Source organism: Vidua chalybeata, chromosome 8 (genome assembly GCF_026979565.1).
Source record: "Vidua chalybeata isolate OUT-0048 chromosome 8, bVidCha1 merged haplotype, whole genome shotgun sequence".
NCBI lineage: Eukaryota > Metazoa > Chordata > Aves > Passeriformes > Viduidae > Vidua > Vidua chalybeata.
In genome coordinates this window covers 12244819-12269357 of record NC_071537.1, presented here as the reverse complement: position 1 = coordinate 12269357, position 24539 = coordinate 12244819, and the positions used below count along the sequence as shown (strand labels likewise).

Genomic DNA, 24539 nt, shown 5'->3' with positions numbered 1-24539 from the left:
TAGCACAGAGCTGACTGCAGTTGAGGGTACAGAAGTCTGTGAATGACTCACTGCAAGGCAGACTAAGGCTGTCATCTTAGGATGAATTTTTAAAGCTGGTGAAATATTAAAGGCAGCTTTCACCTCAAAACACATAATGTTTCCCAGCTTGTGTGCACTGCAAACTTCACTGCAGCCACCACTCAACCATGAAGAAATGCTTGTCTTGTTTTAGAGATGAAAGTGGGGCCCAAAGACATGCCCCAGGAAGAAAGATATTTGTGGAAGACATCCTGCTCCAACACAAATAAGATCCACAGCACAGGTTCATAGCCTTTTATGTGCCACATATTTATGGGCCATAGATTAGGATTCCAGACCAACTACGTATTATGATCCTTCCAGCCAGTTCATGTCCTAGAGCTACATGCTGGGAGTGTGGTTCGCAAGGGAAATCCTACTTCCAACAGGAAGTGTTGCCACCCCAAATGTCTTTGCCTGACTGCTCTAACATTCAAGAGTGAAGGCTGCTGCCTTGCAACTACTGTGTTTGCACTCTAGGTACTAAATCTAGCTTTAGGAACTCAGGAATAAAATTCAGCACCCCAAGTTAATGCTTAACATCAAGAGTTTTTTTAATTTGCTGCTGAAATACCCCAAGAGCCCACAGTGCTGTGATAGGGCAGACCTGTTGGTTTTTTTTTTTTTTCCTGTAAGAGAAAAGTGAAAAAAGGATCACAGCTGTCCCCTCCTTTCCTGGTAGCCTGGCATGGGAATTTGGAAATTCTATATGGGTTATGAAAGAAGGTCTTCTACCACAGCATTAAAAAAAAATGAATGCGGAAATACAAACACAGAAACTCTGCCTTTTTTTTTTTTTTTTTTTTTTTTTTTTTTTTTTTTTAAGAAGACAATTAAGATTTAAAAGGTAATAAGCAAACATTTTACTCCTGGTACCAATAACCCCAACATCTGAAGAATATACCTTAGAAACCACACACCTATTCAACAGTGGCCACACAGCCACAGGCTACAGTCTGCCCAGCAAGCTATCTTCAGTATTTTAAACTGAGTAATAGTTTTAATATTTAGTGAAGAGTACACATAGAAGGAGGACAAGAGGCTGCACACTCCTGTGCCTGGTGTTCAACTAAAAATGTACAGGTGTCCCTATAAAAATGTAATAGAAACCTGACCTTAAGAGTATCACTCTGGAACCCTGACAACCTGATGCACACATGGACTGCCCTGGAAACACTTTTCTTTCCCTCCTTAGGGAGGGTTTGAAAGCTGAATTATGTTCTCATCAGAGTACAGGCTGCAGCAGCTTTTGCTTAATTTGTTGATTGAAACAACACTTGAGAGCTTCCTGAGGAGAGGGAGAAGATGAGGAGCAGGGGGAGGTGGAGACTTCTGGAAGGCTGAAATTTGTTGATATAATTTTTTTGGCTATTAAAAGGACAGCATTTTGCCTTATGGAGCTAAAAGTTGGAACAAAAGGCCAAGAGCTGAGACCACAGCTTGCTTTCTCCACCAATATTTGAGAGTAACTGCAAATGCTTAGGGCTCAGCAGCAGCATTGGGAATTACAGTCCTTGCACTGCTTCAGGTGTTACTAAGCACAAGGAAAACAGAAGTGAATCCCAGAGTTTGGGTGCTGTAACATACTCTTCCTGCAGTGACTTGTTATTAAGATAACTAGCTGGATTTGCTGTCCTATTCCCATTGCTGCTGCTCCTACGGCTGCAGAGCTGGCTGGCATGGAGAGCCCACTGCATGTGAATTAACATGCTGGTTAATGGGGCCACACAGGTTCCTCCTGGGTCCAAACCAGCTGACTAGGTGCATACATAAGTGTTTGATACAGAGTCCCAAAGTGCATCACAAATTCTGGCTGAAATATCTAGCTTGCTCAAGTTGGTTTCACATCACATTATATGCACAAATACACATGCATCTATGTGGAAACTCACACCCTGACCTCTGCTCTCAAACACATATTATCCTTGCCTTCTGCTGGGATTGGAATTGTGTTTCCTAGTACTTTTGGAAAAAACAGAAGTGATCAGAACATGGGAAAAGTTCATGGGAAAAGAGAAAACTGGACAATATACAACTCAGCTCTAATACTTTATGAGTTACATCACAAGCAGAGACCGAGTATTAGACAACTGGAAATACCACATTACTGTATTTATTCAAATCTTCTAAGCTAGTAGGCAACAAGCCTTCCAGGTTCACATTTGGCAAAATACCGATATATTTATCTCTCATTAGAGTGACACACACTTCTTGTGTCTATGTGTACAGGGAGTTGTTCAAGTACACAGCACACAGTTTATCTTTGTGTTCTGATAATACAAACTGATAGTTACGGACTCCAAGTGCTATATCTGCAGCTATTTGCTAGGGCCCAATTGTTACCCAGGGGCTTCCCCTCCCTGTTCAAAAAATGGCCTCAGATTTGTGTATTGACACAGCTGGAACAAAGCAATCTGCCAAACACGTTTTCTAGAATTGGCACGTACATCCACAAAGCCATCACATAATCCAGTACAAATTACACATTGTGTTCTTAAAGCAAGGGAATCAACACGCTACGTACATTAACAGATATGGAAAAGTCTTTGACATTGCTTGTAAATCCCAGATCAAGTCCCACCACATTCCACGTCACCAGCCTCTCTTAAACTGTGAAGTACTCCGGTCTCCCCAAGACAGGAGAAGATGAAAGCATCACTTGCTAAGCCTGCTCATGTCCAACTCCAAAACACACACAGCCAACATGCCCAGGGTGTTGGCCAGCATCCCCAGACCCCTCACTTTAGGGGATCCACAGAGCAATAAAGTCAGCCAGCTCTACAGGTCAGTCAGCACCCAGGAAGCTGGAAAAAACGTGTTTTCCAAGGCTCAAACATCCTAACGCCTTCTAAAAATAAATTTTAAATAATCTTTCCCCTCCTGCTTTACTTTCATGAATACCTAATGGTAAAACTGTCTGTGCAATGCCAGCTGCATTCTGCATAGTCCACCGCGTCTGTGTATGTCCAACCCACAGTACCAACGCAGTCATTACAGAAAATACCTGGTTACTGATCACAGATTTTCCTTTTTTATCCATCTGATCCATTTGGATACCACATTTCCTGTCTGACCTCAAGTTCAGACATCTATTTTCACCTTCTCTTGAATTCTTTTCTCTTAGGAAGTGACAGATTTACACTGATCCTTCAAAAATGAAGTCTTAGTGATTTCAGTAACCACAAGGCAAGGTGAGATTGTGGAGATCACACAGACTGAATAGCCAGTACAGAAAGTTCTGCATTAAGTTTCTGTGGGCAACAAGTGGTATTGGAGGGTCTTTTTCTTTCTTCTTTTCCTAAAGTCTTGTTTACTTCAGCCAGTCCCAGAAGTTGAGCAGTGAGGATACTGTCTGCTGCTAACATCTTCAGTACAACCTTCCTGATCATGGAAAGTTCCTGGAGTACCTTCCTTCCCTCATGTTCAATTACAGCCCAGATACATTAATTTTCTTCTCCAAAAGCACTTCTGTCCTATATTTCCTTTTGTATTGCTATTGTTATGAAGATGCTGCTCAAGAAGGAAAGTTAAGCAAAAAATCCATGTGCCACCCTCCTCAAAGCCATCATTTAAAGGTTGAAATCTATCGACATGAGGCTTTAATGAACCTGCCAAATTGATGCTGCTGTCACCATGCTTACATAAATCAGTAATTTACAAAAGCTCCCAGCCAAGTGGGTTTGGCTGGGGTGCAGAGAGAGGAGGACTCTAGCAGAGAAGGCAAAATATACAGAAATTTGGTGGGCAAAGCCAACTCATGGCAGAAAAATAATGCACTGCCTTCAGAAAGGCTACACCAGCGTAGTCAGTGCCTGCAGCAAATTTTCCAGAGCCATGAACAACTGATTACAGTAAAGGCATGCAAACAGATGGCTTTCCACCCCACGGGGCACTGGAAGCCAAGGGAGACTCTGTTAGTCATGACCAGTTGTGGGGTTGTATTTTCTGTGGTCAGCCAACGGGGTGCAACCATCAAGCTCACAAGTAATTTCCTTTACATTCACAGGACTTAATCTTAAAGAAAACACATTTTGTGTCCAAGCTTTCTTTAGGAAAACATGAATAAGCTTTCAAACGGGCCTCACAGTAATCTTGTCCAAAGATTACAAATTACTTCCTAGTGGTTTAAAAAGTTACAGACCCCTAACCCCAGCTGATAGGAAACGGCCTTCACAGGCAGCAAAGAATGGCCAATATTTACTTCCCATACAGATTGACAAAAATTGCTCTTTAAATTTCTTATTCTGAAGTCTGTAGAGAGTGGGGTGTCAGTTGGTTACTGGGAATTCCTGATAATCACACAGAATCATAACAAAGAGCCTGAGAACCAGGAACAAACCTAGCAGAGTACAAAATAGCACTGCAGGTGTTCGAGTCAAGATCATACAGGAATTCCATATTTAATTTAAAAACACATTTGCTGCCTCTGAGGCACACTTCGGTTATGTCAGGACAGAACAGAGCAATGATACACAAGAGCTTGAAGCAATGAACAAAGGCTACAGAATATCCAGCAGAAATCTGAAGATAAAGCAATCAATCAGTGATATTAGCTCAGTCTGAAGCACTGCTGAGTCACCAGATTAACAGTGGTGGCTTTTACAATTAGCTTTTGTGGGATCCTTCTGACCCACAATACTCCTGCTAAAGGAGCAGGGACACCTTGGTTTGCTGCACACCACTGCACAGCACTCAGATAACCATCTCACAAATGGCCATTTCCATGTCCTGGCTGCTCCTTGAAGCTCTGCTGTCCAAATACAACTTCTGTCCAGCTCTATTTATTAGCTAGATCGTAGCCCAGATGGTATGTTATCACAAACACTGATGTAAGCCACATCCAAAGCTCTGCTCTCTCTCTCTGACACTGCTTCATTGCCTTTCTCCTGAGCTCCATTCAAGCCATGTTTCTGCAGTGACCCCGGGAGCTGAGCCTCAAAGAGCTGCCTGCACACGGCTGCAGGAAATGACAGCTTCGGAAATGAGCACCAGAGTGATGAATAGCTGGCAACAAGAGCAGCCAGTGCGTTAGTGCGCTGCCAATTCAGAACCTACACTGTACTCAACAGGGACATACATGGGCAAGAGTATCACTGACATGCCCCAGAAGAGATTACAAACCCAATGCACTATTTTCTGAAGGGTTTTTCCAGGTTTCTCTAAAATTTAGAAACTTAGACTTGTTACTATATTTTGTTCAGTGTGAAGCTGAACTAGTCCCATTTGGAGCAGATTATGGAAATTTGGAAAAAAATAAAAAAAGGAGAAAAAGATTTGCCTTTTATCTTCATTCATCATGAAGCCCAGACAATGATGAGAGCCTGTGCAGGTGAAACAGAAGGAGGTATTGATCTTTAAGGAAGGGGTAACTGAGATCATCCATGCAGACTTTAACAAGTAGGAATAACTGGGGTATCTGTGTCCTTCAGTGCAAACAAAAAGGTGCATCAGCGGCATAAAAAAGAAGGTAAATACAGGAAAGCAACCGAGGCAAAAAGCTCAGGTAAGATGGCTTCCCCCCAGCTCAAAACCACTCCTATATTGCAGAAAATGCTCTCCATACAGCCAAGTAACTAAGCATTAATTTCTACTCATTCTGGCTTAGCCTCTGGATACAAAGGCTACACACTTGGCTCAAGCACCTTTGCAGGAGTGTCCCGACATGGCAGTAAGCACATGATTTCCCTGCAGCTTCCTTGGTTATCTCACCTTAGATCTTGACTTTAAAGACTGATTATGCTTTGGTTGCTCCTTACAGACTGGAAAGGCAGTCTAGACTCAGAGCAGAGAATCACTGTCCCAAGAAACCAGAACCACCTCACTGAGTTATTCTTGCACTATGGGAACATCAACAGCGATGTTTCTATTAACACCTTTCTGATGGAAAAAGGCCATGCTGTGGCAGCTTTAGAATGCTGGTCTGCCTCCAGGAAGGTACTGTTAAGTGCACAATAAGTCAAAGTCCCAGTACATAAATATTTTCATTTTCTGACTCTCCTTTCTGTCTCCCGAAGCTTAAACAAAGCCAGAGCAGGCACTAAACACAGATTTTCTGGCAACAATCAGGGAAGCTGATCTTCTGATGCTAAATAAAGGTTAGCAAGGCAAATTAATGACGTGAGATACAGAAGACCTGTCAATCTCCATACATTTCATGGAGCTGAGAAAAAACAAATAGATCATTGTGAGGCTTATTCCTTTCCATTAGAAATAAATCAACCATGAAACAAGGGCAAGAGTAATGCTGTCCTTGGGCAAAAAGCTGAGATTTGCAGACCCTCCATTACAAACACACATGCATTACACAATACAGCACCATTTAAACTAAATAAGCAGCACAGTAAGGGATTACCCAAACCTGTAAGACAGATGATATAGAGGCACAGTGTTTATCTTTTCAACAGGGAATCACTTAAGCTTACCCTATGAGTGAATGCTAGATTAAACCCTTCCCTCTCCCCACCACACGGCTACCAAAAGAGGAAATGCTGGACTGCTTCTAACTACACCTGGCCAGAGCCTGCTGCAAGTGCTATACTTTGATGTAACTCCTGCTATTCCCCAATCACTCTGAAAACCTTCAACAGAAAACCTTCAATTCAGGCATTTTGCAAACTCACACTTTTCGGGATCTCACTCTTGGCAGATTGATGGCTATTTTGAGGGGTCGTTTTGAGGATTTTTAAGACATTTTCTTTCCCCTTCTCTCAAAGCATATTGATTTCCCCTTCTTGCTTTACGAATGGTCAGTGATGGAGCACAGAGGCTGCACATTCACTGCAAACTGAGAAACAGGATGGTCCTGGGGAGCTGGCACAGCTTTGGGGAGCTCTCCATAAGAGAGCTGAGAACCAGATCAACTCTTTATGTGGGAGGAGTTTTTCCCTGCCCAGTTTCCAAGTCTTAGTTACTTCCCTTCCCCTCCTCCACCACCCAGATCTGAACAGCGTTTCCTTTGTCTGTTCCCTATGTAGACTTCCATTCTCTGGAGACGGGGCCTAAATGTCTAGCACAACAGGACCCTGATCTCAGCTGGGCCTTAGGCACTGCCATAAAAAACAAACAGAGATCACAGAAGCATGGCTCTTGCATTGTAAAACAGCTTGGATAGCAAATAAGTCTTTGGATAGGTCTGTTAGCTGACATACTAATTACACTGTTGGAATGCTATGCTTTCACAAAAGCTTGTATGGTCTGCAAGTTTATTCCAAAACATCCCATTTAGTGATTATGAGTGCATTTGGAAAGGGAGCTGGAGTTCACTGCAATGCTAACAAAGTATATGCAACACTGTACCTCCAGCAAGACCAAGGAGATTTCTAGCACACTTTAGGATGACTAATGAATTGAAGTTTCCTTGGCATGCTTCCCTCCCCACACATGTGGGCAAGGATTACAGAGTGGAAAGAACCCAACCTGGGGAGAAGAAAAGTGCATACTCTTGTAGCCATTAAATCCCTCTTGAAGGGAGAGGTTTTCCCATTGCATTTCAGGGATGTCTACCCCCCTCCCTCGTTTGCATGGGCTGTTGGGACACACACACACACCTGAAATTCTCAGAGTGCAGCTCAGCAATACATCGTGCCATGCAGCTTGCAGAAGGACAAGACCACACATTTTTGGGAAGGACAACCATCACTCCCACTTATGCACAGATTCCTAAGATGATGCATGAATTTCTTGGTCAATATCCTGGCTAGCAACTGACACCACCTGAAGGTTCAACATCCTCCCGATGTTCTTCCCTCCCATGTTAAGTTATAGCACACCTCTCCTGTGCTCACAAGCCATTTTCATGGAGATCATGCTTTCTCTGGCTGAGCCATTTTTCACTGATTGCTAATCCAAGTCAGTGAGTGGGGTTGCCCAGTACCAACACATGTAGCCTTCCAACTGCCCTGCTAATAATCAGGTTAATACAGATCCCAAACAATAACAGGAACTGTTTTAACAAAAATTGGAAGTCAAGCTTTACATGGTACTAACATTAAAATTTAATTCTCTGCTATACAAGTGGTTAGATTTGTTGGTCACCTACCAGCATATGCCACATCAATGCTAAGGTATGCATCTACTTACTAGTCCACACATAAGCTGAAGGAAAAAGAAAACTCAAAGGAGATTCAACCTCTGGTCTGTCCTCTTGCATCTCTCAGGCCACTAATACCACATCACCTGGCTCACCAACACTGTGCTAATAACCTTTACCAGACTACCCACTCTGAGGAACACGGGTTTTTTCTGTAGCTGAAGTTATACAGAGAGGCTATTCCAGAAACACAAGCACTGGCCATCAATATCTCAGGAATTACCCTGAATTTATTACCCTGAATTACCCCAGGAATTACAGGCAACTGCTTCCCAAGATACTTGTTGAAAATTTATGTGACAGGAAGGTGGAAAGATTCACCCTCATGACACTTGTCTAATTAAGTGTTATTTTTTCTAATTTTTTGCTGCCACTTCAGCTTCACTTTTTGCCTCTCCATCAGCATGACATGTCCTTACAATGAAGGAGCTAATGGAAGTTGAATCTGTCTTCAAGCAGAGGTTGTCTCTTTGTTTCTAACCTGTCTTCTGTCCAGAGCTGGTCTTCACAACCACAAATGAATGGAGTTTGCCATCATTCATGCAATTTCCACCTCTATGTTTACAATTTTCAAAAAGTTCTCCCCAGCACTTCACTTATTTATAAAAACAGGAAACTTTTTTGACCTGGATTGTCTGAGTAGGCTGTAGTGCAGGAAAACAATGAAATGCCCCAAGCTGCATGTTCTAGTCAACTGCAGAGTTAAGCACTTTGCTCAATTGAAGAGCAGAGCCAAAACCCTCGTCAGTGAGGAGCCACTTGCTTCTTCATCATGGTGCCATCAGGCCTTTAACTCATCACAGCTTTGCACTGTCACTTCCAGTCTCCCTCCCTTTTCCCTTCCAACTATGTCTCTGGCCTTTGGATAAGCCTATGCTTATTTATTAGCAGCTCAGTTTTCAAATTCTGAGCCAGAACCAGCAGAGAAGATCAGCTTCTCCAGATGAGGTCCTAGAAGTTAGCTCCATGGGCTTCAAAACTGCAAGGTAACAGCACAGTATTTGCTTCCTCTCCAAACTCAATGAGAATGTGCAAAGGGCACAGGTATTGCATGGTATGTAAGAAAGAAAAAGCAAGATGAAGCCTTTATGACTGCATCAGAAATTACAAAAGGCACTTCTGGCCCAAATAAATTTAAAATATACCTTACCTACCCAGCCTAAACATTAGGCTGGGGTCAGGGAATGGTTTCAGGTTGAAGTTCCAGGGATTTCTTACCTGGTCCTTAAAGCCACTGTATCTTTGATGAAACAATGGTAATTCTATCCAGTTGTGAAGTTAACAAGCAGCAACAGAAGTCAAGCATAAAGGACCTTCACATGCCTTCCTTCCAGCACTGCTAGCATACCTTCAGGATTATGTCTCTTTGCTGCACAGTTAAGAGATGCATTAGGTGTTCAGAATATTTTTGGCCTTTAGCTTCTGAGAAGCATCATTAGGGCAGACCAGTGATTTTCCTATATTTATTTCTAAAACAAAAATAAATATGCAGAAGTGTGAGCAAAGTGTGACCTCAGATCATTGTTTCTGTGCCTGTAGCTGTAGCATTTAAAATGAGATCAATCAAAGCAAATGAGATGCCTGTCTGTCTTTAGCCAGAGCCAGAAGTCTCAGGAGCATGACGATTCATTCAGATATTGCAAAGGACTTCTTGCAAAAGAGATGAGGTATTGATTAAAAAGAAAAGCAGCTGATGCACCCCCTGCTCACTCAAGCAAGCTGTTAAGTTTGAAGAAAAGGAACAAAATGAACTTTGGTTTGACTCCTCTGTGCCTGAAATTACTCTGTGAGAACGATTCCCTGCTGCCAACACACACTCCAGCTCTGAGAGCAGGAACGATGGCGTCCAAGCCAAACACACGCGTGGCTGGACAGACTCACGGCAGATTAGACAGCTCTTCTTTGTACCAATACATGAAATACATCTGGGGCACCCTGGCCATGTTAAGGGCACATTCCTTGGCTGAGCTGAGGCTCTTTGAGCACTGCTGCAGGCACCAGTGACGCTCATCTCTGGAGCACTGAGACAGCACTTCCAGCAGCTCCCCAGGATGGCAGATGGAAATCCCTGGGTGTGAGACTTGTGAAACAGCCCCGAACCTCTGGTATTCTCACTCAGATTATCTGAATCCCAATGCAGAAAACATGCCAAAAACATCCTTACTCTGATTCACAATAAAATGCTCAATAAGAGGTTGGATTTACAGAAAGCCAGCTGCAAGCAAAGACAGTCCTTGGTCATCAGTGTCACAGCATCCTGAGGAGTCTACTCAAATCAACAGATAAAACTTCATATGCAAGTCCAATTCCCACCTCAAAGTGCAATACTTCAGTCATGTGCATCTGGAATCAAGCTGTTGCCACTCCAGACACAGTAACTCTCTAGAGGGTCTGTTCTCCAGAGACACAGGGCTGCAAATAGTCCATTTCTCAAGGAAGTTTTTTTTGGTGGTTTTCAATTTCTTTTAAAATGGTTGTTGTTTTTTTTGTTTTTTTTTTTTAAGGGAACAGAAATATTATAAATTGTTATTATAGTGATGGTGTCATCTAATGAGAAAATAAAAAGATATATGATATGGAGTTCCCTTATTATCCATTTCCTGAAATACCAGAACTTTTTTAGTCACTTTATACTGGCCCATGAAGAAGGTAGGAAGATTAACACTGAGTCAGAGTTTAATGGCCAAACCCAAATGAAATGTAACAGGCCTTTGAGTTTTTAATGGATTGAGCAGTAAAACTTTCACCTGTATACCACAAATGTTCAATTTAACATTAGTAAATACAAGTTACATCACTGCTCATGTAAATCAGAAGTAATTTGATGAGGCATCAGAAGATTTAAGAAGAAAACAGACATCTCTACCAGCAGGGAGCTCTTGTCCATGCAGCACAGCCTGACTCCAGCACCTTCCAGTCCTCCCTGCGCTACTCTCGCCAGAAGGTTCACACTTTGCAGTGGTTTCAAGTTTCCAAATCAGAACCTTTGCTGGATTTTCAATTTTTAGACCTCCCCATGCCAGCAGGAGGAAAAAAAAGATTCTGAAGAATTTTAGTTTTTCCAGACTGCATACCAGGTTTAAGTCCTTTTTCTCTGTTACTATTGTCTATAAGCTCACTTGACAATTTTCAACTCTGCAGATTTACAGCCATTCCTAGCAAAGTATTTCATCCACAAATAAACGCAACCGTCCTTTTTCTGAAGGCAAGAGGAAAATATATAGAAAGCACACAGATGTTTGGCAAGTACATCAAAGCTAGGCTAGTCGGTACAAAAATCCTCCCCAAAACCCTTGACGTTCTCAATGCTTTAACAATACAATCAAATTTTAAATGTGGACAGAGGGGGATTCCAAATGGGTACATACCATCTACAATAATAAATTAATTGGAAGTGCACAGAAACTTGGACTACAGAGAGCTGTACACTAAATTAGATGTCTTTATGTGCCACTTCATTCTGTGAGACCAGGCACACTGAATCTGAATAAATCTTTGTTTTTCACATTAATATGAAATTAGATGAGGTTGGCCAGTGATATCAATTCCTGGCCAGTAGGTATCAACTTACTGTCTTTGGCAAAGTCCTGCTCCTGTGTCGTCTGCTCAGCTGGAGAAGATGGTACTTGGCTCCTTGAACCCTGTGATTCGCTGCTGTCCCAAGTACAGTCGCTTTAGACACTCTTGGATCTTTGGCAAGCAGAGAGCACTTTACCCTCCAACAATATTTCATAACTTCAGCATGTAATACCTTTTCCAAGGGAGGACAGATGTGCAGGAGTAGTTTCAGTCTTCCAAGAAGTTTTCCATCAGGATCTTAATTTTTCTTTGGCTGTGCAGTCCAAGAGCATAACCACAGCCCCTGCAAGGCTGAAGACAGGAGGCTGCTGCTCGAGCAGTACCTGCTGCCAGCAGACCATCCAGCTGCCCATCTGCTCCTCGGGCTTGGAGCTGCAGCTGCGAGGAGGCCTGCTAGCACACTGCTACTCCACATTTTTTGAGAATTTTGAAAAGGGAATTGTGCAAGAATAGCTTGAGCCCAGGTTGTTCTACAAGGGAAATTTCAGCCAGAAGCCATTATGCTAAACATTCAGGTTTTTGAAGGGATAGAGAAGCATCACATGAAATGGGTGGGAGAGAAAGACTATTTTCATTTCAGAATACCACATGTCCCAGGTACAGTGAAGGAACCAGCAATAACACCTATCTTCATTCACAGGTTTGGTTTTGGGCTGTTTTGTTTGTTTGGGTTTTTTTTGCTTCTGGTTTTTTTTTCTTTTTTTTAATTTTGCAATCTTTGAAGAGGAGAGGGATGCAGATGAACCTTCTGAGCTCAAAAAAATTCACTCTTGGCATGCCAAAGCCAGCCGTAGAAATGCCTGCATCTTCCACAGTGGCTTGGATATGTGTCACAGCAAAGGAAGCCACTTCACAGTGAGCTGTCCTTGAGAGAACACACTCCAGATCATTCAGCTTCAGGGAGAAAGGGCTACTTCCCTTCAGTAGAGAGAGCCCCAAGCTATATGTGTGCACATGTACTGCCCCTACCCAGCCATCAGGCTGTTCAGTCAGCCTTGGGGACTGAGGCCACAAACAAATTGTCATATTCCACAGAAAGGCATCAAACCCATGATGATGTTCAACATGGATCACTATTGGCTAAAATAGTAGAAACTCTGCAAAAAAGCAGAAGGGAGAAGAAGCTGATGGAAAAGAGGATGCTTGCATCCCCAAAATACCAGTGAGAAGTCACAGGGTTTAGTAGGGGTTTGGAAGCTGAAAGCTGAAGGACAGCCACAAGTTAACTTTCCAATAGCTGCATTCACCTGAGGAAATCTTATTTGTTTTTGCAAATTACTATTATGACATATTAGTTTTTGCTTACTATCCATTTTTTTTTCAGGAGACCCTGATGCTGCCACCACATGATTAAGAAGTCACTCAAAGTCAGCAGAAAACCAACACTCCAGTCTTTGGCTGTAGTCAAAGACACAGCCTACAAAGAGCAGTTGGGATCTTGTGACATCGGGCAGTTTTCCTCTCCTCCAAGACTGACATTAACCAAAAGTCTCCAATTCAAAACAAAACACTAGACAGAACACAACCCACATTCCTATTTTGGGAAAGTCTGGATTGGAAATGTAATTTCTCATCTTGAACCCATGTGTAGCTGTTCAAGTGCAGTTCAGGAGCCACATGACATTTACAGTTTATTCCTTTGAATGCTATAGAAAGCTAATAAAAGTGTGAGAATCATCAGCAGAATGTACTACAAAATGCAACACAGAGTAAACTGGAGCAAACACTGATCATTTCATACCACTGCTGCCCACCAAGGACCTTCTGCAGCACAGAAGAGATACAGTTTTGGGAAACAGCAACTTCATGACAAGTTGAGAGTTTGAAAAATGCAGTTTTTTGAAGGGAGGCTGGGTATTCTCCTCCCAACCTCATCCCAAGCCTGCTCCTCATTTTCATAAGGAACTGTACTTGGATTTTCCAGAGTGGCTGCCACCTATTCAGAAACCAGTCTTGAGCAGAAACAGCAAGGTTACACTGCTGCCAGTTCTTCAGCCCCTGCTTGGTCATGCTGTAAAGTCCTCTGCCTCTGAAATCCCTTCTACCAGCCTTCAAATGGTAATTTCTGAACACTTTTGGGCAAAATTCCACCAACAAAATACTACTGCTTTGAAACAGAAGAGTACAGACAAACAGCCAAATACAAATTGAAAGCACCTGCTCAAAAGACTCCACTAGTATCTCAACAGTCCTTGACTAGTCAACACCTTACATTTTTATTTTTAAAACCTACTTTTGCCATGGTTCTTGGACCCTTTAAACCAACATCATCAAATTCCACTACGGATTTAGACTTCACAACGTGACTTCACTTCTCCAAGCACAGAGTAAGAGTCTTGTGAGAAGGCTTCACTTCTGCCAGCATCCACTTCCAAGTTCTCCAGCCCTGGACAGCAGAGAATCAAAACCTCCTGTGCGCTCCGGAGCTTCCTGGCTACTGATGACTTTTGTGAGCTGTCAAACAGAGCTGGGCCCACCTGCCTGCCTGCTGGTTCTGAACTGCAAGGCCTGGGTCACCACATGCCATGCCAATGCAATATTCTGTCCTGTGCACAGGACAGGGGGCACGGCTCAGTCATTTCAGGGAAGATTATGAAGCTGTATGAACACCCAACTAAACAAAAACCTGATATGGTCCATCCTGAGAGATGGAGAGATGCACACAAAGATCATGCCCACTTGGGCACCCAGTTATAAGAACTAGAGTGATCAGGGACCACTTATTGACTTGAACAAAGCTGATATCCAGACCAATTCACTGGCAAAACTGTACAAAGTCCCATCAATCAGTTCATCACTGTCTCAGTTGTTGGCATTCTTGAATGGAAAGCAGCAAAAGAGCAGAGAAAGGTGGATGGACAACATGACCAGCAATGCAACTTGTTTTCCTTCTCCATACTAGAAGTTAACAGAGACAGCAGAGAGCACAAGAAGGAAAAATTAAGGAACAGAGAAGAGGGCATGACAGAAGGATACATCTGAGTAGCAGACATCAAGAAAGAAATCAATTTTAACTATCCTTTGCATTTCAGGCCACACAGCACCTCCCACAGCTAATGCACCTGGACCATTTTCAAGGATGCTGGCCACACACTGCTCACATAAACTTCGTGGGATTAACACTACAGCCTGTGGGATGAATCATTCACAGATCTTTCTTTTTTTATCCCACATTAAAATCTCAAAAGGAAAAAAACAGTGGCTTGCTCATAACAGATTTTCTCTCTCTAACTCTCCAAAGACATGCAAAGGACTTGTGACCAATTGGATACGCTAGGGCTATAGATACATTCCAAAGGAGTATGCAGCACCAAAATAAAAGCTCCTAAGTTACTTTACATCATTAGCTATACTGTCTTCTGCTATTCTATAGCTACTTGTTGTATTACAAATAGAAGCTGTTCTATCTCAAGTGTGAGTTGGCCATTGGTGAGCATTCAGGGGAACTTGCCTTATTGGGTCACTTTCTCCTTGAAAGGAGGATTGCTCACCTTCAGAAGTCAAAGACAAGTAGTTCTGACCTCAGTTACAGCTTCAGTTGAACAGTTGAGACTAAAGTTGTGAAATTTGCTTTCTGAAGTGATGGCTGTTTTTATCAATCTAAGTCAGGCTTCACTGCAGCAACTGAGGCTCCTTCCTGCCAACTCAAAAGAAAAACACGAAGTACCAACGGATGGTTTGACTCCAGAGCTCTGCCTTGTAAGTGCAATTCTAGTCCATCCACCAAGACCTGATGATGGCACAGCTTTACAGCTACAGAAAAATGCCTCAGCATCACATTGACAAGGGTAAAGTAAAACTTCAGTCCCAAAGAAACACTGGATTTTGATTTCCTTAAACTGAGGAACATGCTGGATTACATTTCCTTAGATTAGAATGTGCTCTTGACAGAAGAAATTAGAGAAGGATTTAGCTTTCACAAAGAAGTATGAATCACATTAGGTTCTTGATAGAAGGTACAGGAGATCAGTGAAAAGGAGCTAGAGACACAGCAGAATAAATGATACCCAGGAAGGAAGTCACTAATCTCCACCTGCACTCAGTTATCCTCCTTTCAGATCTTCCCCCTCATGCGCATTTAAGCTTCCACCAAATTTACCTGGGGCCACTCAAGTGGTCCACTCAGGAGTCTGCTCAAATAAAGGCAAAGAAGAAATAGAGGAAGAATTATAAGATTCGAAAATATGGAGAAGAATTAGTAGGTTTGGCAAGTTTTAACTGTAGCAGGTGGTTTGCCTGATGTACCAAGGACTGGCACTGTTTATTTACAGAAGCCAGAGTAGCTCATCTGGTAGCCTGCAGCCATTGCTAAGGTACAGGTGAGTTTGGCCCAGTCACTATTTCAATTCCTGTCACTGCAGTGCCTCCAATACTTGCCAAGGGCCCAAGCACTCAGCCTCTACCACATCTACACATAATTGGTGGAAAAAAGGTCCTTGTGCAACTCAAGTGCACCATGCAAGGAGGTGGCTACACTGGCATTTTGTCACACCATTACAAAGGGTGGCTACATCTCATCTGTAATGGAAGTTTCTCTGAAACCACCAGCATTTTCCCTCAAATGTCTCTTCACAACAATTCCCGATATCCAGAGCCAAATTTAAACCAGTGTCAGCAGGGATCTTGCAAGACATCCCCAGAACCATTCAGATCCTGAGATCCCACATGCACATTCTGCAGACAGTGTCCTTACTGTGGGATGTTGGTTTCTGTTTCAGATTGTTTGCTGGGGAGTCTCTGGGGTGGCATAGGGAAAGCAACACCCTTTCATGTGGCTGACTCTCAAACCTGGATACTTCTGTGAAAGAGATACTTAAATTCCCAGTTCTCAGTGAAGTGGAAAGGTTCACACGCCAGCCCCAGAAGCTCACTTCTTATTTTAAAACCAACAGGCTAACAGTCCAGGAAGTGTACAGTCAGCTCTAAAAATACAAAGACATCTGGAATGACCAAGTGTGTAATTTAACTTGTAGCTGGTACAGGAACCAGTTTTTGCTGTGTTTAAGAGGAGCAAAAGAGGCATTTTCTACAGGACTCAGTTATCCCATTTCCCTGGCAATGAAAATAACATCCTATTTCTGGTCATTCTACTTTTATTCAAGGACATTTTGGTCACCGACTACTTGAAGCAAGGGAATAACTTGCAAGCTCACCCTGAGCACACAGCCATCCTGTAATTTTAATTCTTCATACTCTGCAGAACATTTCCTTCTCAGTAACAGTAAGGAATTTTAGTCAGAATTAAGAACAAAACATAAAAGAAACAAAGCTGATATCCAGACTCAGTCCCTCAGACTCCTGATCCTGTTTTCAGGCAAACAAGCAACCTTCACCTTCCCTCCCATGAGTCAGTGTGTCCAGTCTTGTCCTTTCAGACCCCAAGAAATGCACTCTTCAGAGTGGTTTCCAGGACACTGAATAAACTGGCCTTGAGTTTAATCCTACGGTTTCAATGGTCAGTGATGGATCTTGCCAAGTCCACATTACCCATCCTAAATGTCCAGCAATACTCAGTTATGACAAACGGGTTGAGCCTCTCCAAGCAGCTCTGCTCTTCCTCGTGCATGGAGGCCACCAATAACATCCAAAAGCTAAGAAAGTCCATGTGGGAGAATAAAGTGTCATTTCTGAACTTGCCGATGTTCAAGCCAACGATTCAGGTTTAATGTTAGATGCTGTCCTTCTAACTTCAGGGTCACCACTGCATGGAGATTTACCCTGCTACACCCTTCCCCATCACTTCCATTGTGTTTGAGTAGGAATGGTGTTTAGGGCTTTCATAACTTCAGCTTCAGCCCACTGGAATTTGTCATTCCAACTCCATTCCAGGTGTGATCCCTAAGAGCTCTCATCCTTTAAGAAGGATACATTTCACCTGCACACATGGTCACAATTTGAGAGCCAGCACAGAGCCTCAAGACCTGGACATCAGATCATGAAGGTGTCACCTCACCCTCGTCAGCACAGATGTGTGCCTGACCACATTGGTCTGGCTAGTCAGGCTACTGCTAATCATAATAATAACTTTCTCCTTTATCTAACTATCAAACCAGTCTGTGATTCTTAAACAAACATATGACAGGTGTGTTAATAAAGGAGCAAAGTGAAGCTCAGTCTGCAGCCTGAGTGCACCCAGCACTGCCCTTACTCTCCAGGGGCTGGGAGACAGGATTGCATTACAGTCAATCTCGCCAGAATACTGACCAGAAAGGGTGTGCATGTGATGGGAGAAAGAGATCAGCTGGAGGCAGTTCTGCAGCTGAATCACAGCAGCTTTTTAAAGCAACACCTTAAGGCATCCCAGCACACATTCACACTGCAGGAAAAATAGGAGATACAGACTCAAGAGACGTCTGGGAAATACTTGCTGTTATCACCAAGATGAAGTTTGACTACATTGCCAATAAAACTGCAGTCCAGCTTCATTTGAATTAAAGTGATGTCCCACTGCATGTGCAACTTTCAGATGAAGTCACACTGTAACAAGATACAAAAAACTGAACTTGTCAGTAAATGTAGTAAGAAGAAGCCAGCCAGTAAAACAGAGCTCCAAGAGGGCCCAGCTCATCTTCTGCCTCTTCTAGAACTGCTCTGGTTAATCCAGCCACAAGCCAACATCTTACTACAAAAAAAAAAAAAAAAAATTAATTCTCCACCAAAAATGCCAGAAAGTCTGATGCCTCAGCCCGAGGGGGTGGATGGGAAGAGCCAACATGCACCTCTTTGTCAAGCCACCCCCTAAAGCTCACTGTATTATGGCAATCCTAAGCAAGGCAATTACTCCTATAGGTTTTGCTAAATCTGAAGATGGACAAGAAAGTGGTTTGTGGCAAAACTGAACTCTTTTTTAACATGAAAATCAAAAGCATGGAGTTATGTTGGTCGTAACTGAAATGCGTCTGCTAATGATTAAAGCTTCCATTTTGCTGCCAAAGTATTATTGGAACTGCTTATTTGCTGTGCAGCTTGGGGAAAAAAAATCTCTTCCATCCTTTATTAATCTTGTCCTCATCTGACACAACAAAAATGCACCATCAGTCTTTTGCTTACTTGGAAAAACAGGCCTGAAAGTCACTCCAAGAGCCAAAGTCTTTGTGTATAATTACTGTCTTGATTAACTAGACCAAAGGGCAGAAAACATCAGTCATTATGCATTAATTTAGTATTTTGGGGGCTTATTTAAAGACATTTCATCGACCTGCTTTCTTAAAAGAAACTTTAATATAGCAAAAAAACATGAAATAATTCAAAATAAATTATTTTTTTAGGGTTTTTTGGTTGGTTGTTTTTTTAAAAGCAGTCACATCCAAAGGAATGTAGCTCACAGGGTAACTATGGGACTCATTGGAAGGCCTCAGCAATAATACTTGTATCTTCTTGGCCCCAGGTAGTTTCTTGCAGCAGTGCTGAGCTGGTGACCTATTTGGCTGATATAGGAAACTCAATCATTAGAAAGTTTATGCATTCTAATATAAAAAACAGATTTTCCTTGGAAAGATTTTCTTGGGGCAGGTTTCAGGGTCTTGAAACTGGCAGTGACTGCATAAACAGAGTAGGTAATGAGTAAAGGCTCCAACAGGGGATGCTATGTAAATTTTTTCCTTTTCAGCCTGCCATCCTGGGCTGCAAACAGGGCATGCAGGAGAAATGGGGAATTTAACTATATGCTTAGAGCATAAAGTCTCAGCAGAGCAGGATTACATGAGAAGGGAAAGAGGAAGAAACTTGCAGGCAGCTGTAAACTTCAGAATTGAAGTTTTCAGAGGCCTGGTGGATATCCTACTATTCAGGAGCAGCTGGATGTGCTGTATGGCAAACTTAAAGGTAGCAAAGCCTGTGTGCCATTGCTTCTCCACGCTTACCGACGTGCCCTGCTCGTCCGAAGCTGAAGTGCCTTTATGCACAACTAAGTCTTCAAGTCTGTGGTTTCAGTGGTCACATCCCACCCTCTCCCCAGCAGACAGACTAACAGGGCAGTCTCAGAAATCCTGGAACAGATTTCAGGCCCACAGCTAGCAAATACAAAGCCCAGACAGGCTTGCTCCCTCTCCTGCTCCTAGAGGAGGTCTGAGGGGTCTCAGCGCTTTGGATATGGAGAAATCAAAACAGATGCAGATGAGAAACAATCTTTGCAAGGACTCATCTTTTTTTCTCCTTTGAAATACACTTCTTGTGCTCTGAAGACAAGAAAAATCTCCTCACATGCTGACCTGGCAACCAGGACCTCTTTCAGTCCTGCCTGTGTGAAGGCTTGGCCCCAGCAAGTGGGCTTGCTCTGCTGGCACTTGTGAGGCAGGGGAGTTCCTCTCTTTGGCCTCCAATTCCCATTTCTTGAGAAATTAGAGAAATGTAGATGTCCTCTAACCTACAATTAGATTGGAGATCTAACCACAATTAAATGAGTATACTGTTCTACGTCAAGCCAGGTGGACAGAAGTTGAAAAGATAACCTGTTTACTTCAGTGGAATGCTTAGAAGACAGCATGGAAAAAACCCAGCCCTAGAGATAAATATTTAATATACTTGGTGACTTTCTAGTCACAGCAATTACCCTTCTCCTGAGCTGTGAGAAATTTAGAGGTGTGGGAGAGCTGTCCCACAGAGGCATGATATCAGCTAAAGAAAAGACAAATAAATGCAAAAGTCAAAGTGGTTGGACTTTAGATGTCTCCACAAAATGGAAAAAACCCCACATAATTGAGCTAGCCCTGTCAGAACACCAGTTGCCCAAGATTAAGACAAACAATGGGAGTAAGACTAGAAAAATGAATATAAACCACACATTATAGCCCAAAACATTTGAAAAAATATGTTCTAGAGGAGCAGTTTCAAATTGGAAGCTCTTTTATGTCTTAATCTGGGGAGATGTTTCTTTAAAACTCTTTAAACATGAACACTACATAAAAGGGATCTGATAAATAGTGTTAAAAAGGAGAATGCTTTAGAGAAACATGACCCCATGACATCCTTTGTGTCCCTATGACTTGTTAATCACTCTATTCCCTCTATAGGGAAATGAAACGAGGCAGTGTTGCTTGGAAAATAGTAATTAATTTCTTACTACTCTGAAACCTTCAACTACGAACCCAAGAGAACATCAGTACTACTTTTGCAAGGCTTTATAAACACACAAAAGGTCACTTTAGTATGACATTGAGCTGCTCCCAAATCAAGTGGGAACCCTGATAACACAAGCCACAGTCATCACTCCATCCCAACAGGCAAAACACCCCCAGCAGCAAAGCTCCAGAACAGCCAGAAGGTGTCCCAGGAAAGCTTCAGCAGAAGGAGGCACTGCAAAGGGCAGAGTTTTAGCAGACAAGACATGTTTCAAATGTTCTTAATGAGCTTGTCATCAAGGAGGCAGAGCAAATACCAACTGCAATTTGAAGCTGGGCAAAGGAAAAGCAAGCAAGGATGTCTTTGAAATGCAGAAGAGCTTCCCAGAAGAGATGGAAATGTCACAGCACAATTAAAGGGACACTCTCCCCTTGTCACAGGGTTGGAACAAATAGCAACAGCAGAAAAGTAGGAGCCCACCTTAATCCCTTGGTACAGTCACAAAACAATAGGCATTTCAGAGGTGGCAGTGGAGAACAACCTCGTTTTCCACAGTGAAAGAGGACCAGTACAAAACAAACAGAGTAGTAACAACCCTGCTTTGGTTCCAGCACAGAATTTCCTGCCAAGCTCTTAAACAGAAACAAACGTCAATTGCCATGTAAGTCACTAAGTGGGGCAGAGGAAGCCATTTAGACATCACAAGATAGCAACATAAATATCACAAAACATTCATAATTCAAGAATTTTGTTTTATGCAATAACATCCCAAGCTCAGTTGAGGTGTTGGTGTGGTGATGCTCAAGCAATAGGCAGGCCTTGGAACTTAAGTCCCAACCCCTTATCCTTCAAACCTATGTACAGGGCAGCCTTGAAGTGCAGCTCAGAGGTAACTACTTCAGAAGTGTTGTGGCATGATTCCTTTCTGGGCACAGTAAATTCAAGTTTAATTGTGGAAAATCAAACGAGGGCTTCAGCCATACCAACATGTTCTGACTGCTGGAAGTAAAACAGCCAGAAAAAGAAAGCAGCTATCATCCTCCTTATCCTTGCAGAGGTACAGAGTTAAAAATTCAACCAGATTAGGAAAAAGGCAAGAAAAAAGGTGTTCATAAAATATTACAAAACAATCACCAGAGAGCTCAGGGTAGGCTGTCAAGGGCTACCCTGACATCTGCTAAAGTCATTAGACAGTGTCACCCCACCCTTGGGCTCCCAAGGGCAAGAGCAGAGGAGGGAGAGCTCCTCCTCATCTCCTGCTGATCCGGCTGTTTCCGGCGTGAGTGTAAATTCTCTCTGTCCATTCAACATTTTGCAAACAGGCCACTGGAAGAGGGAGTGCCTGTTTGCAGGGTTGGTCAGGCACTCTATTCCCAGAAAGGAGCTGATTTCCAGGAGAACTTGGCTAGAGCAAATCATCACATCCAGTTTTACCTCTCTGCTCTAAGTTTGTCCCAGGCTTCCCTTGGAGCCAGCACAAAACCTGGGTTAGTACAGATATCCCTGTTCCTCCTATCAATATTCCATTTCCATTGACTGCTTTAAAACAAGGCACCCAGGCTCCCCTCCGGAGACAGCAGTTTCCAAGACAGCTAAAATTTAAAATAAACCCATCCTTTGCAACCAGATGCACCAACAGGATGCTTTGCTTATACTGTTGCAGAACAAAGCAAAAGAACAACCAGCCTTGATCGCTGCCTCCAAAAAGCCTGAAGACAAAGACACTGTTGCAGTGAGACAAGCAAGTGCCATTGAGCATCCACTCACAGCTCTGAACCTCTGCCTGCCCAGAGCAGCCCTTCTCCGGCCCTGAGCTGCAAACATTTGAAGGAGAAAAGCATCTCTGCTTTGCCAGCATTGTCCCTGTTTGGAGAGAGAAAGTCTACAAACACTGGTTTTTATGACATTAAACAACTTTCCAGTAACCCCTAGCCAAAAATTCCAAATCACCCACCCTGCCTCCTCAGATGGCCTGTGTTTGACTCTCTTAGTATGTACATTGGACAGAAACTGCAGCAGAACAGGAACTGATTCATAAGTGGATCAAGTATCCTCTGCTGCTGGGCTGGTGCCAGAAAGGCAGGACACATGGCCAGGCAGTGCTGCATTCAGAATGGACACTGAAGGCTACACACCTTTATTTTCTAAAAAGGGGCTTGGGGTGGTCCTTCCTTAAACTTGGCTCTCCTTGTTAGAGAGTTATGAACACTGGCACATACAGAAGCAGCTAGACAAGCTGTCCCAGGTATTAGTGGTGGCCACTCACCTAAACCTGTCCTCTGGAATAAAGCCAACAGTGCTAGAGGAAAAGTGTTCAACCTACAGAAGTGTTTGTTTCTTCTCAAATTCCAGGCACAGCTCAAGGACTGACCAAGAAGGAAGGGGCTGCTGTATGAGGGAGTATTTACTTTTTATATAACAACCTTGGTCTCTTAGAAGGCTTAAAACACACTGGGAACAAGTGGAAACACAGAGAACTGAAGTAGTTTCTCAGAACAAACAGCAGGGCAAAGCTTGGTGTACAAACAGAAATCAAGTCCTGCATCATATCTGATGAATTACACTCTCTTGAAATGCTACATAAAGGGGAAAAAAAAGCTCACTTTCTAAAGGAACCCAACACACACATCAACTGTACCTAAAATAAAGCATAGTGTTGGCAATTTCTGTCTCTGGTAGCATGTCTTACCAGTGGATGCAAAGCTATTGACAATTCACAAGCAAACTAGGAAACTGTATTTGCAATTTGGTCTACAGCTACAGCTACATTTGAAACCCAGAAAGCTGCTAGATTGCCATTTATCTGTTAGAATAAGCAGAAGTGCACTGGGTTTGGCCAGCTTTTACATGATAATACTAATGCTCAGAGATACTTGCTAGCAGTGCACAGAGGCCCTTCTGTGTATAGAGGGGGGAAATCAGGAAGACAAGGACCTAGAAAAAGAGGTGGAGAAGCAAAAAGCAGATGCAAGATAGAAACAGTGATCTTTACAAAATTTAAAACAAAAGCCTGACCAACACTAAAGAAAGGTGACTAAAAATCAATGCTACTTGTAAAAACAGGCATAGCAGAAGGGATATAAAGATGCAAGATTGGTCCACAAGTAGCAAGAAACCCTATTTCTCTGTTTCTACTTAGAACACTTTAAGGGTGTGCCTTTAGCCAGGATGCAGCAGTTAACCATGAAAGTAACCTTGGCCCCTTCTGGTACCAAATAAATCCACTTAACCCTGGAAAGCAACACCTTCAAATAAAGGGTACTGTGTTCCCCATGAAGAGGCAGAAGTCTAACTCCAAAAGCCCTCAATCTAAGAACAGGGAGCTTTCAGTACAGAAGCCAGTGCATCCCCAGGAATTGAGAGTTGTGTCCTTTCTATGTCCCTCTTCTAGGCCATGACTGCAGCCAGTCATGTAGCACCAGTGAAACCAAATGGTGAAGCAGAGAACATTGTCAGGCACACACTCATCTCCTGACACTGTGTGGACAACCAGTAAGTCCCAGTATCTCTAAGCCAGGAGTCACAGATGACCAAAGATCTTCCTCATGTATACTTCAGTGCCAAGTCCACATCCCAGATAAAGAGAGAAAAGCAGCCTCCCTTCCCAGAGATTCCTTTGGGTCCTGATAAAGTTACACTAACCATAATAGCCTTGTTTTATGTATTACATGTACTGTAACATTGAAAATTGGTCTGCAGTTATGTAATTGCAGAGGAAATGGCTACAGCCCTGCTCAGCCCAGCTGAAAAC

At 42.8% G+C, this 24539-nt stretch overlaps 1 protein-coding gene across 3 annotated transcripts in view; it reads right to left on the bottom strand.

Moving 5' to 3' along the window:
- Positions 1-24539, bottom strand: part of SH3PXD2A (SH3 and PX domains 2A) — a 247727-nt gene that overhangs the window by 43016 nt on the left and 180172 nt on the right. The window lies entirely within an intron of this gene.